The sequence below is a fragment of the Larimichthys crocea genome, chromosome XVI (genome assembly GCF_000972845.2).
Source record: "Larimichthys crocea isolate SSNF chromosome XVI, L_crocea_2.0, whole genome shotgun sequence".
In the NCBI taxonomy this organism is placed as follows: Eukaryota; Metazoa; Chordata; class Actinopteri; family Sciaenidae; genus Larimichthys; species Larimichthys crocea.
In genome coordinates, this window is record NC_040026.1 from 7,506,886 (window position 1) to 7,520,222 (window position 13,337).

A 13,337-nucleotide genomic window follows, 5' to 3' on the forward strand; every position below is an offset into this window, starting at 1 on the left:
GACACATAATGTAGAGACTACATGATGCAAAGTTCAGTTTGGAAAACTGATATCTACTGAGCATTGTGTAAATCTCACATCTCACAAAAGAGCTTAGACAAAAAGAAACTCAATCAGCAGACGGACAGGAGATGTTGGGTTTTCATTTTTGCTGCATTGCTTTTTAATTCATTTATTAGACAACAGCAACTTTGCATTGGTTGATAAAAAGTCATTAGCTCCTCCTCCCTCCGTTTGTGACCAAATATTTGTTTTGTGATATTAATGTTCAGAGAGATTTTTGCCATTCTTCATCCTGGCAGAACGTATCGATGCATGCTTAAATCAATGTTAAGCATCCTTATGGATTAGCTCCAAATCATAAAAAGGGCCTTGACAAGCCATGTGAAGGAAGTAATATGATTCAATTATGCTCACTAACCTTCCCTCTGGTATAAACACACACACATGCACACCCACCCGCACGCTGCTGTGAACAGCAGCCTAATAAAACAGCAGGACTGACAGTATGTTTATTTAACAGTGCTACACTGATAAAAAAAGTGAAAGAACTAATACATTATTGAAGGACAGCGGAAGTGTGGGACATTTCTGTTGCATAGTTTAATCACAAAAGTCCTGTAGGTACCACTGGAACGCCACAGATGACTTCATTCATCATTCATCATGGCTAAAAGTTCACTTTGAATCCCAGGATTACCTTCTTACCTGTTGGCCTTCTGAACTGCTGTGTCTGCCCGAGGCAGATGCACCAATGCAATGTGATAGCCTGTCTAAGACTCCTCACAAAACAAAATGATAAAACGATATGATCAAATGATATGTCAAAAGCCAGTAACTTCCAAAATGACATTTGGTGTACCTAACCTTAAGTATGTTGTGAAATGGAAACTTTGGTTAGGGTGGAGCCCTGAGCTTCATTTAATTCAAGTTAAATTCTATTATTTATTACTTATTATATAAATTGCTTATTTCTGATTGCGTGCAATCACTCATCTTTTTTGTACAGATTAATATCTTCATGCTTATGAAGATATTAATATTAAATAAATATTAAATATTTTGATACCTAAAATAAGTAACGTAATCAAGAAGCTATGGTCTAGCTTTTTTCAGCTTTCAACAGCATCTCACAGTCTTCATGAGCAAAACTGAACTTGACATTTGAGTATTTGTGTTGATATTAACAGACTCCTGGATGATGACCTTTGACCTTTTTCTAGTGGACGTTGTGAGTAGTTTTAGGTAGTAGTAGTTTTTAATGTTTCTTTAGCACTGCCGCCAAGTGCTTGCTCATGGTGGGAGTTGTTAAGTCCCTGTGAATAATATTACAAAGCGTGGTTTTGACAGTGCTAAGGCTCAAGATGTTTGTTATATCCGTAAACACTGACTCTCTTCTCTATCCATTCATACATGAACAGTTATAAACCAACCAACCATTTCAAATAGCACTAAGCCTTTATGTCATGAGAAAACAAAGACATTACAACATGACTAGCCACGACTAGCTATTTGAAGGACAAAAGCATTAGGCATACCTGGCTTAGACATGCAGTGTATGCCATTAATCTGCTAATAATTGAAAAAAAAAAACAGAGGTTTGTAAGGTTACGCACTCTGTGATTGTTTTTTCTGACAAATTCTTAGTGAATGGTGAAATCCATGAGCGATATCCACAGTATGTGTGCAAGCATGTTCCTGTCCCACCTCATACTCTGCCCATTGATAAAGAATGTTCTCCCTCTGGCTTGAGGCTAGAATTTCAAACAATACCCAGCTGTATCTGTATCATTTCACATCCTTGATACACTTTGCTACAGTTTACCTGTACTATTTTAGTGACTGCTGCTCTTTTTCACTCATTTGTCTCATCATCTTTTCTCTTGCTACCTCTCTTCTACTACTGCTTCCCAAATCATTCAAACTTTCCACATTCTTACCTTTCATTTTGTTAGCTGTAATTCTGCTGTTCTTTTCACTTTCTTCTTTGTTCCACCCATCCATCTCCTCCCTTTACTTTTCTGCCATCCCTCTAGCTTCCTCCCTTTATCTTTGCGTCTCCTTTGGCTCTCCATCCAGGACATCTGGTTAGGTGGGTCTGCCTGCTCCTGTCAGTTTAACTAGCTTGGCTGTCCAACCAGCAGGGCTTTGATACAGTACCAGCAACCTCAAGCCCAAGCAGGGCCACAGCCATGCCAGACGTGGAGCCACTGAGTGCACAACATTCCCCCACCATGGTACTCTGACTGTGGCCAGCATCAGGTGGCCAATATCTCCCTCCCCCTGAAAGCAGATACATGGTAGCTTTCATGAAGGTGAGCTGAGACAGAGGTAAAGGGGGAGGCAATATGATGGAGGAGGGAAGTGGGGCTAGAGAGACATCAGTCTGGATCATCATTCTCTGTTGATGATCCAGCAAATTAGCAAACAGGAAAGCCCTTGAGGCCTCTGTTTGTAATCCAGATGCAATATTTTAAATGAAGATGTGAAGGACTACACAGGTTTAGACACATGTAATGCATACACTCACAGGTGAGAGAGGAGGAGGAGGAGGAACAGGGTCACATATACTTACTGAAGATGTACAAAGACACAAGAATAACACAGAACACAGGACTTTAATTTACAAAGGCTGATAAGCAGTCTCTCAAAGTCAGACCTTAAGCAAACCTGGGACCTGAAGAAACTACAGAACAATACCGGGGTGTGACATTTCTTTTTACTTCTGTTCTTTCTTCAACAACTACTACATCAGAAGGCTGGGCTGGGAAGTGACTGAATGAATGTGTTGGTGTTGCAGAGAAGATGCATAGCTCGGCATAGGTGCTTGCAGGCAGCATGAGTTCCAGATTCTTATAGGCCAGTAGAATGCCATACATATTATGTACATGATGATCACTGATTGAGACGTATGCTCAGTCTCAGAATGAACTGAGTCTCTAAAACTTCCACAAGTGGACAGATACTGCCCGTTCTGGAATACAAGAAATATCACATCTAAAATATTTCACTCTTTCTCTCTGGAATTATATGAAATCACAAGTCTCACCTTGATTGGTTATCAGCTATAACCCAGCTATACAGTAGCTCCACTATTCTCCAGTATCTTGTTCACACAGAACTGTGGATATTCAGTGCATTCTAGTGGAAGGCTATTCCTTGTAGTAAGAGTTTTTTTGAGCAATCATTCACATACCAACTAGTGCCTCAGTGCAATAGAGGCAACTCGGCATTCAGCTGCCGGCATTAAGGCCTTAACTCGAAGTGCCATGAAACACAAATAGTATAATGTGAGCGCAGTATGGTGCGTGGTTTGCTTGAAAGCCTGTTCTTATGTGAGATTGGAAATGTGCCACTCTCCCCAGTTTGGAATCACCTCGCCTCGCTCGCCTCTGTCAACAGCTGCTTTGAGAGGATTCTTATGGGGCTGTCGGGGGGATGGGGAGGGGTCCGTAAGTTTTTTGCCGGCTTCTTCTCGCGTTGCCTGTTTATTCCGGAGACTAAGCACTACAAAGCCAGCTAACTGTAAAACAATTAGATTAGCATAAATATGTTCAATTATACATGCAGATTTAAAGCCCAGTGCTTTGCAACAGGGAGAAAATCTTCTGAATTATTCAGAATGTACAAATATTGGTTAAATCAGATCGAAACAACACGAAGCAAATACAACTTCATTACTCTACATTGGCCTGGGAGCGCACCATATGCCTCTGTCCACACTGGTAAAACATTTTATACTGTTTACTCACTGTTTGCACAAGGATACAGAAAACATGCATATACACACAAGGGAGGGTGGAACAGCTCATAGCCTACTACTGGAAAGAATTATTCTGATACCAGAAATATGTGCACAATGTCTGTGTGAACAGGCACACAGGAGATGCTGTGCTTTAATGACCATTAAAATAGTAAAGAACAGAGTTCAGCTGTGTAAGTGTGTAAGATGCATGCTTCAGACCTGGTGTCTTCTATGAACCAGAATAATAGCAAACACACCTATTCAAATAGAAGACACTTAAAGAAAAGACACACAAACACACACATGCATAACTCCAACACTGCCAAGGAGAGCAATAATCTGCAAGGTCAAGGGAGGTGCAGTTGATGTAGTTGGTGATACATACATGTCATCTGTCTAATGCTTGCTCCAGGGAAATCATTAAATCCATACAACTGGGATGTATGTACATCACTGGATTCTATGAGTGTGTGTGTGTCTGTCTGTGTGTAATGCAGAAGTACCATGGGGACCCAGACTAGTCATTTCATGCATGAAATGCTCATCCCCCATTGGTCTTAGAGGAAGAGAAAATCAACCTTGGAAGGATGCACAGATAAAGGAATGCAAAGATGGAGGTATAGAGCACAGAGGGCTGGAGGACGAGAGCGGGATATACAAGAGGAGAGTAATGTATTACAGTTTTTTCCAGTTGCTAACACACTGAAATGACATGGATAGCACAAATATTTAAACTGACACACAGGGAGCAAAACTTCATCTTAGATCTCGAGTTTCATTTGACTGCCAGTTGCTCGAATATTTTCAAGTGTGCCCCGTTCAAGTGGACCCCCTATGCAAGCACAAGCTGGCTTCCAGTGTAGTCCAGAGGAAGTCCGGTCAAAGTCGCTACAGTTTAACAGAATACTTGTTACAACTTTACTAGTGTGTTTATCTGTTTGTGTGTTTACAGATACGTGTGTTTCATCAAAATAAACCCCATAACAGCTGAAACAACAGCATCTGATTTCAGTCTGTGGCATGAAGCTAAATAATAACTGTGAACATTATCACAATTCAGTTATCATTTTGTGATGTAAATAAATAACACAATTCAATCATTAAAGACTGAAGAAAGAAATATGAAAATATATGACATCCCAAAAGTTTAAAACTCAAACATTCGAGTGTAGGAACAATATGAAAAACACATTTTTGACTGGAGGAGGGAAATCGATAGACTTCGTTAGGCAGGTAAGTGATCCGTGGGTCAAGGCGTCTTTGATTCAGCACCATGGACAGCGGTGAGAGAGAGAGAGAGAGAGAGAGAGAGAGAGAGAGGGAGAGAGAGAGGCTCCTCATTAGCAAGAAGCATTTTGCTTATGCAAAGAAACAAATCTGTTTAAACAGAAAATAATTTTGTGAACTGAAAAGGGCGTGTTTCATGTATAGTAGGCAGCGGCTATTACGTTTGTGGAAAATGTATTACGTTTGCGTGATTATTGCAAAACACGTATCTGTAAACACACAAACAGATAAACACACTAGTAAAGTTGTAACAAGTATTCTGTTAAACTGTAGCGACTTTGACCGGACTTCCTCTGGACTACACTGGAAGCCAGCTGCTGGCTTGCGGGTGCGTGCGGGTAGGGGGTCCACTTGAAAATATTCGAGCAACTCAGAGTGCTTTTTTTTCCTCATGTCACTTTTTTTTTCTCATCGCTTTTTTTTTTCTTCTCATGTCTTCTCATGGGAGCTCTGTACAATAGCACATGTGTGTATCTGCAAATATTTCTGTGCATGTGAACAATCTGAAGAATTCTCTACAGTTTGAACTATGTTAGTATTATGGCAAAGCATACCAAAGATGAGGGTGCTTTTCATTATGCCCAACAGTGTGTAGTTGGTTAGACAAAAATCTGTAATATGAATGAAGTGTGTGCCATCGGGTGAAAAAGTTTGATTTTAGTTGCAGTGCTTCATTTTGCAGGATATCTGAGGTGTTTTGCAGTTTGGGTGTGTGGTTTGGTGAATTGTGTTAGTGTTTTGATAAAACCAGCCTAGTTTGCAAAATTGTGTTTAAGCAATTGGAAAAAACTGTAAACATGGGCTTCATTTTAGAGTTGGGGGGTAAAGAAAGAGCAGGTTGTTAGCTTTAAAAACACACAATCCTGCAGAAAATATACACATTCTTTTCACTCTCCCTCTTCTTTTCTCTCTCTTTCCTTCACTCTTTCGCCATATTTCTGCAGCACAAACACACACACACACACACACACACACACACAGATTCTCTACAATACTGCTCCATTACCAGCAGTTCCCAGTGATTGAGTTGAGGATTCCTATGGTAATGCTGATGTGGGGCTGCCCTGGCTGCCAGCTGGCTCACTCCATGACTGATAATGTGTGTGTGTGGTGTGTGTGTGTTTTGCCCATATGTTGAATGTTATTAAGTCAAAGGCAATCCCTCCTTGGTTTGTCTGCACATGTGCATTAGAGTAATTAAAGTAAAAAATGTCTACAGATATGTGGTCCCTCCACAGGACTAAGCCTCTTCTGACCCTTGTATCCATCCACAGAGAGGATGTTGTGGTGGTTTATTCATATAACTATCTAATAGTATACCTGGATGACATGCTAGTGAAGACTTACAGTACTGAGCATCACAGATCATTCCTGTCAATGCTTTGTCATAGTGTGGACATCAGTGGACTCAGTATACATCAGTATACTCAGGTCTGACTGGAAAAAAGCCATGCTGTGTAAAAAAAAAAAAAAACAGAACTGAGACATTTCTTTTTTTTTTAAGAAAATGATATGCCCATTTTAAATCTGATGCCAGCAAAAAGTTTGGTCGGGGTCCGATTGTCATATGGTATGTTTCATAATGTGCCAAACATTTAGAAGCTTTGATAAGTTTGATAAGTTTGGACTGTTAACCTGTTGTTGTTTTTTTGCGCATGCCTGTTACGCTGCTCCAGCCTTTGAGGTCGCTTTTTCACTTTCTTAACTTTTATTCTCTTTTGTTAGTTTTGTTTTCTTCGCTGTGGCTCTGTAGAGTCCTGCCCACTTTGGCAGGGTTGTTTTTGTGCTTTTTGTCGTGTTTTTTCTTAGTGTTGTTTTATCAATGCAGCTTCCACCTGGACACGCTGCCTTTGTTTACTCCGGGGAACAGCTGATCGCGCTAATGCCGGCCGGCATAGAAGCAAGACCAGCCAATATACCAGCTGAACTCTGGAGGAAAAGACCCCCCAAGAGACAGTGAGGATGCAGAGGGTCGGGACGGGACGGGCTTGTAGAGAGGACAGGATTTGGGCAGTGTCTCCCCTTCTGTTGTTATGGGAAATGTGCAGTCTCCTAGCAACAAATGGACGAGCTAACGGCGGTAACGTGGAGCCATGCAGAGTATGAATGCAGTCTGATGTCTTCACAGAGACATGGCTGCACAGGGACACTACAGACCAGAACATCTCCGTTCATGGCTTCCTCACTGTCCAGGCCGACCGGGATTGAACTTGTCACATCACAACCAAAGAACAGCTCTGGAGACGGATGTTGACGTGTTGACCTGCTAGCGGTTGGACTCCGTCCATACTATCTGCTGAGATCATGTCAGCATCGTTGTCCTGTCCATCCTTCCCTCTGCAAACCAACATCTGCCTGCAGCACCATTGGATTGGGTTTTTATTTATATATTGTTCTTAATAGATGGTTACCTGTTTACATATGTTGTTTTCAACAACAACAACAGCAAACAGCTGACTTTGCTTCTCCGATGTGGAGGAGATTATAAAAAGCATCTGTTGTGTCATAAATGATTGTGTGTTGTTCCACTTCAACAATTAGTCTCTCATCGTTCATGTTAAGCCCTTTGATCGATCTTTGATCACCTGGTGCCACCGGTCATGACGTAACGTTGATGTGAAGTTGTAAAAAGCTACATGAACTGGGTATTGTGTTTTATTTTGAAAGGGGGCGGAAGTTTATTACGTTGAGATTCTGTGTCGGATTTCCTGTCTGGTGTGATCTGCTCTGTTGAAATTTACGAGGTTTAGCAGCGGCACTCGTCAAAAGTAGAATTTCTACGGAATGCTCGCATCATGGCGCGGAGAGACGCTTCTGAGACACTCCGTGGTGCGCCCTGTGTGAGTGCTCTCATTGACTAGACTGGATTGACTCATTGACTAAAAAACAGATATTTCATTTACAATAATATAAAGAAAAACAGAAAAAATTCTCACTGTTATCTGACATTTTACTGACTAAACAATCAATCAGAAATAACAAATTCATCAAAAAGAAAAAGAAAACTGAGCTCCTGTAGCTGGTAACATGCTTGCACTAGCCACCCAAGTCGAGCAAGACTGCCTAACTATTAATATATTATATACACAGTTATATATATCATTATATAAAACAAGCTAGTGTGACACAACTAGTATGATAGTTTAAGATAAGATAAGATGAGATGAGATGAGATAGACTTTACTGATTGGAATTTGCTTTTTTACAACGGCTCACAATATACAAGGTGGCTAATAAAATACTTATGAATAAATAAATCATTGAATAGGGGTGTCTTGGTGGCTCAGCTGGTAGCATGGACTCCCCACATCTGAAAGACAGAGTCCTTCTTGCAGAGGACCATCTGACTCTGGCCTGTGGTCCACAGATGTTTCCTTTGCTGTGTGTTGTTCATTGTTCACCCTCTCACTTCCTGCTTTCCTGTCTGTCTTCAGCTGATCAGTCTCCTTTGCTGTGCTCCTGTCTCTCCTGTCCACTTTCCCAAGTTGCCCTCGAGTCCATTCAGCCATGTCTTTGTGATGCTACACTCTCCATACTCCCTCTGTAGCCTGGTTAGCGCAGTTAGCTCCTCCATCTTATTGAGGAGAAATCTTACATTCCCCATGATAACAGACGGGGAAGAGCAACAGGTCGGATTCAAACCCTGGGCCGCCGCAACAAAGACTGAGCCTTTTTTGTACATGGGCAGATGCTCTACCAACAGAGCTAAATGACAACCCCAGGTCACTGCTGGCTTAGAGATCACTGACAAAATGTTTGGCAGTTCATCAACGGCATATACTTACATGTGAATCCAGCGACCACAGTGAGCTGTTGGCATGAAGTGATTTTGGTCAAAATTCTATATATACCGGGCCAATATGGATTTGGGCACTGAAATACCTGATCGATCGCAGCCCAGCTGAGCTCTCTTAACAAGCTAACACATAAAGCATTAACTGTCTGACCAATCACACACAGCCATCATTTTTTTTTACTTACTTTCAAAGCATTCTCTTTCTTTCACCACATCTCAGCACACCTCCCCTTTTGCAGCCCTCTTTAACTATGGCTCCCATTTTTCATCTCTCTTTCTCCTGTCCAAAGATATCTTCCCTCCTTGTCTTTCAGCATTTCTTTATCTTTTTCCTTTTCTTCAAATCTTTCTTCTATCTTCACTTATTTTTGTTGTTTAGCCTTCTTTCACAACTCTCTTGCTCTTACTTCCTTTGGCCCTTTTTTGCTCTTCCATAAATTCTCCCTCTCTCAGTATAAGAGCCACCTGCCAGGCTGTCACTGCTAGTCCAGCCACACCATATTTCAAACATACACACAAGTGTATAGAGAAAGTATCCTTTACTTACCTCTTACTTCTATTTATTCCACTCTAACCTACCAAATCAGAGCATGGGAGGCAACATAGTCCCACACCGTCTTTGCGATCCTGCATCCTCAAAATTACATTCATATTCACCAAATTGCAAGTAAGCAATTAACACATTTATTGTCAATGCAGAAAGTAGTGTGCCCTTCATGTAAGTGAAGATGTGAAGGTTTGGGTGTTGGATGAATGTGTGCCTTTTCTGACTTTCATCAGCCTGTTCCATTCTTTATTTTTTTAAGACTTGTTGGATTTCTTAATTTTTCCTTTTGTTTCTATTTGTTTATATCTTCCCTCTCACAGTATATAAAGTCCACTTTTTTGAGACTTCCGGTGGCCTAGAGCATAGAGAGGAGCTCTTGCATGGATAGAAATAATTCCCCGTAATTCAAGTACATAAGTCAGTTAAAACAATTTAAGCTAAATATAACGATGAGCAGGGATAAAAGTAAAAATGGGAGAGTTGGTCTACGGAGCAATACAGACCCAGAAAAACAAAAAGAAGACAGAGTGAACGAAACTCACAGAGATGAAAATGGCGACAAGGTGGAGGACGGCAGCCTCACCTGCTGCTCTCAGCAACCTCCATATAGTGGTGAGTGAGGTGGTGAGTGAGTGCATGCGGGAGCTTAAATCAGAAATTATTATTATCGGAACTAGCACAAAACCGACTCAGTTTCCGACATGAAAGCACAATTGGATGAACTAAGAGCCAAAATCAATCAGCAAGTCAAAGCTACTATTGGCCAGATAGAGGTGGTTGCTAAACGATTGGGAGGAATAAAGAAGAACATGGCCGGAAAGGAGATGTGGGACATCAGAGTAAAGGACGCTCTCATCCAATTGCTTAACAACCAAAAGTTGTTTAGACTTAGAAGGCCGCTCCAGATGCAACAATATACAGATTTACGGCATCCCAGAAAATGCACAGGGCTCCTCCATGCCGCCGTTTGTGGAAAACCTGATCCAGACGGAACTGGGGGACATTATAGGCCTGGACCGGGAAAAGAGTCTGGGAATTGAAAGAGCACACAGAGCGCTGGGCCCACAGCCAGCCGCAGGAGCCTCACCATGCTCAACGGTGGTCCGGTTTCTACAGTTCTTGGTCAAAGAGAAAATCCTTAATGCGGCTTGGAAGAAAAATATTTGTTTTGAAGACTGGCGAGTGTTTTTTGACCATGACTATGCCAAGAGCGAAGGAGTACACGCCGATAAAACGAGCACTTGAGGAAGTAGAACCGTTTCCAGACCCCACTGACCCTAATGCACATGCACTTTGACTCGGGCACAGTCACATACAGCAGTGCTGAGGAAGCTGTGGGAGATCTAAGAAAGCGGGGATTTTTATCTGACTTGGAACATGAGAAACTGAAGAGAATGGGTTTCAGAAATTCCTTTGTCTTCTCCCATAGATCTGGGAAGAGAAGTTGCTATACTGATTTCAAATTTTGTATGCTTCAAACTTGTTTCAGAACATAAAGACAAAGAAGGTAGATTCATTTTAAGAAAGGGCAAACTGGGACATAAAGAAGTTACTCTGTGTAATGTATAGGCCCCACCAGGTAGTGATCTCACCTTCTTCAAGAAGATATTCAGTCTGATTGCGGCAGAAATGTATGACACACTTATTTGTGCAGAGTCTCATAGAAAAAGAGAATAAACAAGATCCTGCAAGAATTAGGACTGATAGATATCTGGTAACACCTACACCAATCCGATACGAAATTCACATTTTACTTTTACTTAATTTGAACAATTGCACAATTGGACAGAGGGACATGTCTGATCATCCTGGATTAAACCTGAAAATAAATTTAGATGGGAAACCACTTATTGAAGCTTATTGAACAACAATACATTTAAAAGTGATGGCTGATCAATGGCTAATGAATTAAAAATGTACTTGGACCAAAATGTAAAACCCGGCCATTCTGTGGGATGCATCCAAAGCCTTCCTCAGAGAGAAAATCATAGGTCTAAGTCCACAAGACGAAAAGTTGCTAGGCCTACAAAAACATCTAAAGAACTTGGAACAAGCCCACAGTATCAGTAAAGACTCCTCTATACTTAAACAAATGAGACCAGTTAAGCAGGAAAGCGACAAGATTCTTAATGAAGAAATTGAGAAAACACTTAGATTCATGAAGCAAAGCTACTATGAGGCGGGTCCTAAAGCATCTAAACTACTTGCATGGATTGGCAAATTGCAAAGACCAAAATGAAAAACTTGTGTCCGAAATCTCAACAGAAGAAATTGATAGTGCAATTTCAGGCCTTAGGACTAACAAATCGGCGGGATGGGATGCATTCCCACCATATGAAAGATTGGACACAGTGATGCCTTTCCTGATTGATGAGGACCAGGCAAACACACAACAGCACAAGGACAGTCCTCCATATTATTAACCACATTTCTAAAACAAAATTGAGTGTGGTTCTTCTCAACCCTGATGCTGAGAAGGCTTTCGACTCAGTTAGGTGGGACTTATTTCAAGTTATGATAAGATTTGGCTTTTGTGAAACCTTCATACAATGTACAAGAACACTTTACTCAATCGATAATGCTATGAGGATGTAGACAAGGCTGTGCCCTCAGCCAATCACTTTTCAACCTTTTTATTGAACCTCTGGCCCAGGACATCAGGGAGGAGACTGCTCTGGAAGGTGTTTCCATAGGGGGAGTAGAAAACAAAATTTGCTTATACGCAGCTGACGTGCATACAATATTTAAAAATCCTGAATATGGAATTTCACCGCTGATGAAGATCCTCTGGAAATATGGGAGATTCTCAGGTTACACACTGAACAAACACAAAACTCAAGTTCTGGCTTTTCATTTTGTTTCTTGTCCAAAGCTGATTGATGAACACCAGTTTGATTGGCATGACATTGGGGTGGGGCATGGCCCTACCATGTCTTAAAGATTACTACCTGTCAGATCAGCTAAAGGCCAACTCACACCGGACGCGGAACGGAAGCGGAACGGCACCGCCGCGGTCACTGTAGCAAATAGAATCCAGTCTAGTCAATGAGAGCACTCACACCGGGCGCGGATCAGAAGCGTCCCAGAAGCGGCTCTCCGCGCCACGGCGCGAGCTTTCCGCAGGATTTCTATTTCTTCCGCGAGCCGCGGCTGAACCTCGTAAATTTCAACAGAGCACTACGCACCAGACAGGAAACCGGGCCTTGAATCAACGTAATAAACTTCCGCCCCCTTTCAAAATAAAACACAATACTCAGTTCATGTAGCTTTTTACAACTTCACATCAACGTTACGTCATGACGTTACGTGAGTTGACGCCGGGCAAAGTACCGTTCCGCTTCCGTTCCGCGTTCGGTGTGAGTCCCGTGTAAGGCTTCTTGTGTGCTGGTGTATTCCGGCATATAAGGCTAGATGGAAGGACATTGAGCTATCTTTAATGGAGTACTGGGCTGCCCCAGCAGAGTTAATAATGTTCTCCAACTTCAAAATCAGTTCACTGCTTTCTCCATGAGAGTATTGTTGGAGGTGGTTAAGAAGTTTCAGCTACACAGAGAGATAAGATTACTGAGCTGGCCGGCATATGATCCACAGTTCCTTTCAGCGTCGCAATAGGCCATTACTGCCTTCTGCCGTATAGTAACAAACAGAAGGCTTAATAATTTTGAGGACTTATGCCAGGCTTATGAGCTAGGCAAAGAAGACTTCTACCAGTACCCTCAGATCCTACTGAGCCCTCAAGAATAACCCAGGTATTTACTTATTGATGCCCATAATCCATAATTCAAAAAACACTAAAGGTATCATTGGCAAATTATACAACGGTTTAACCTCAATGAAGAAAAAAATCAACCCAGTGTCTTTCTCCCAGTGCTGGGAGAAAGACACTGATATAGCAATCCCAGAGGGGGTGTGGTTTCAAATATGGGTGACCCAGTCTATCTCTACTGACTCTTTGTTTTGGA

General features: G+C 41.7%; 1 protein-coding gene across 4 annotated transcripts in view; it reads right to left on the minus strand.

Annotated features, from left to right (window-relative positions):
• Positions 1–13,337, minus strand: part of rbfox3a (RNA binding fox-1 homolog 3a) — a 417,700-nt gene that overhangs the window by 260,060 nt on the left and 144,303 nt on the right. The gene's annotated exons all lie outside the window — the stretch shown is intronic.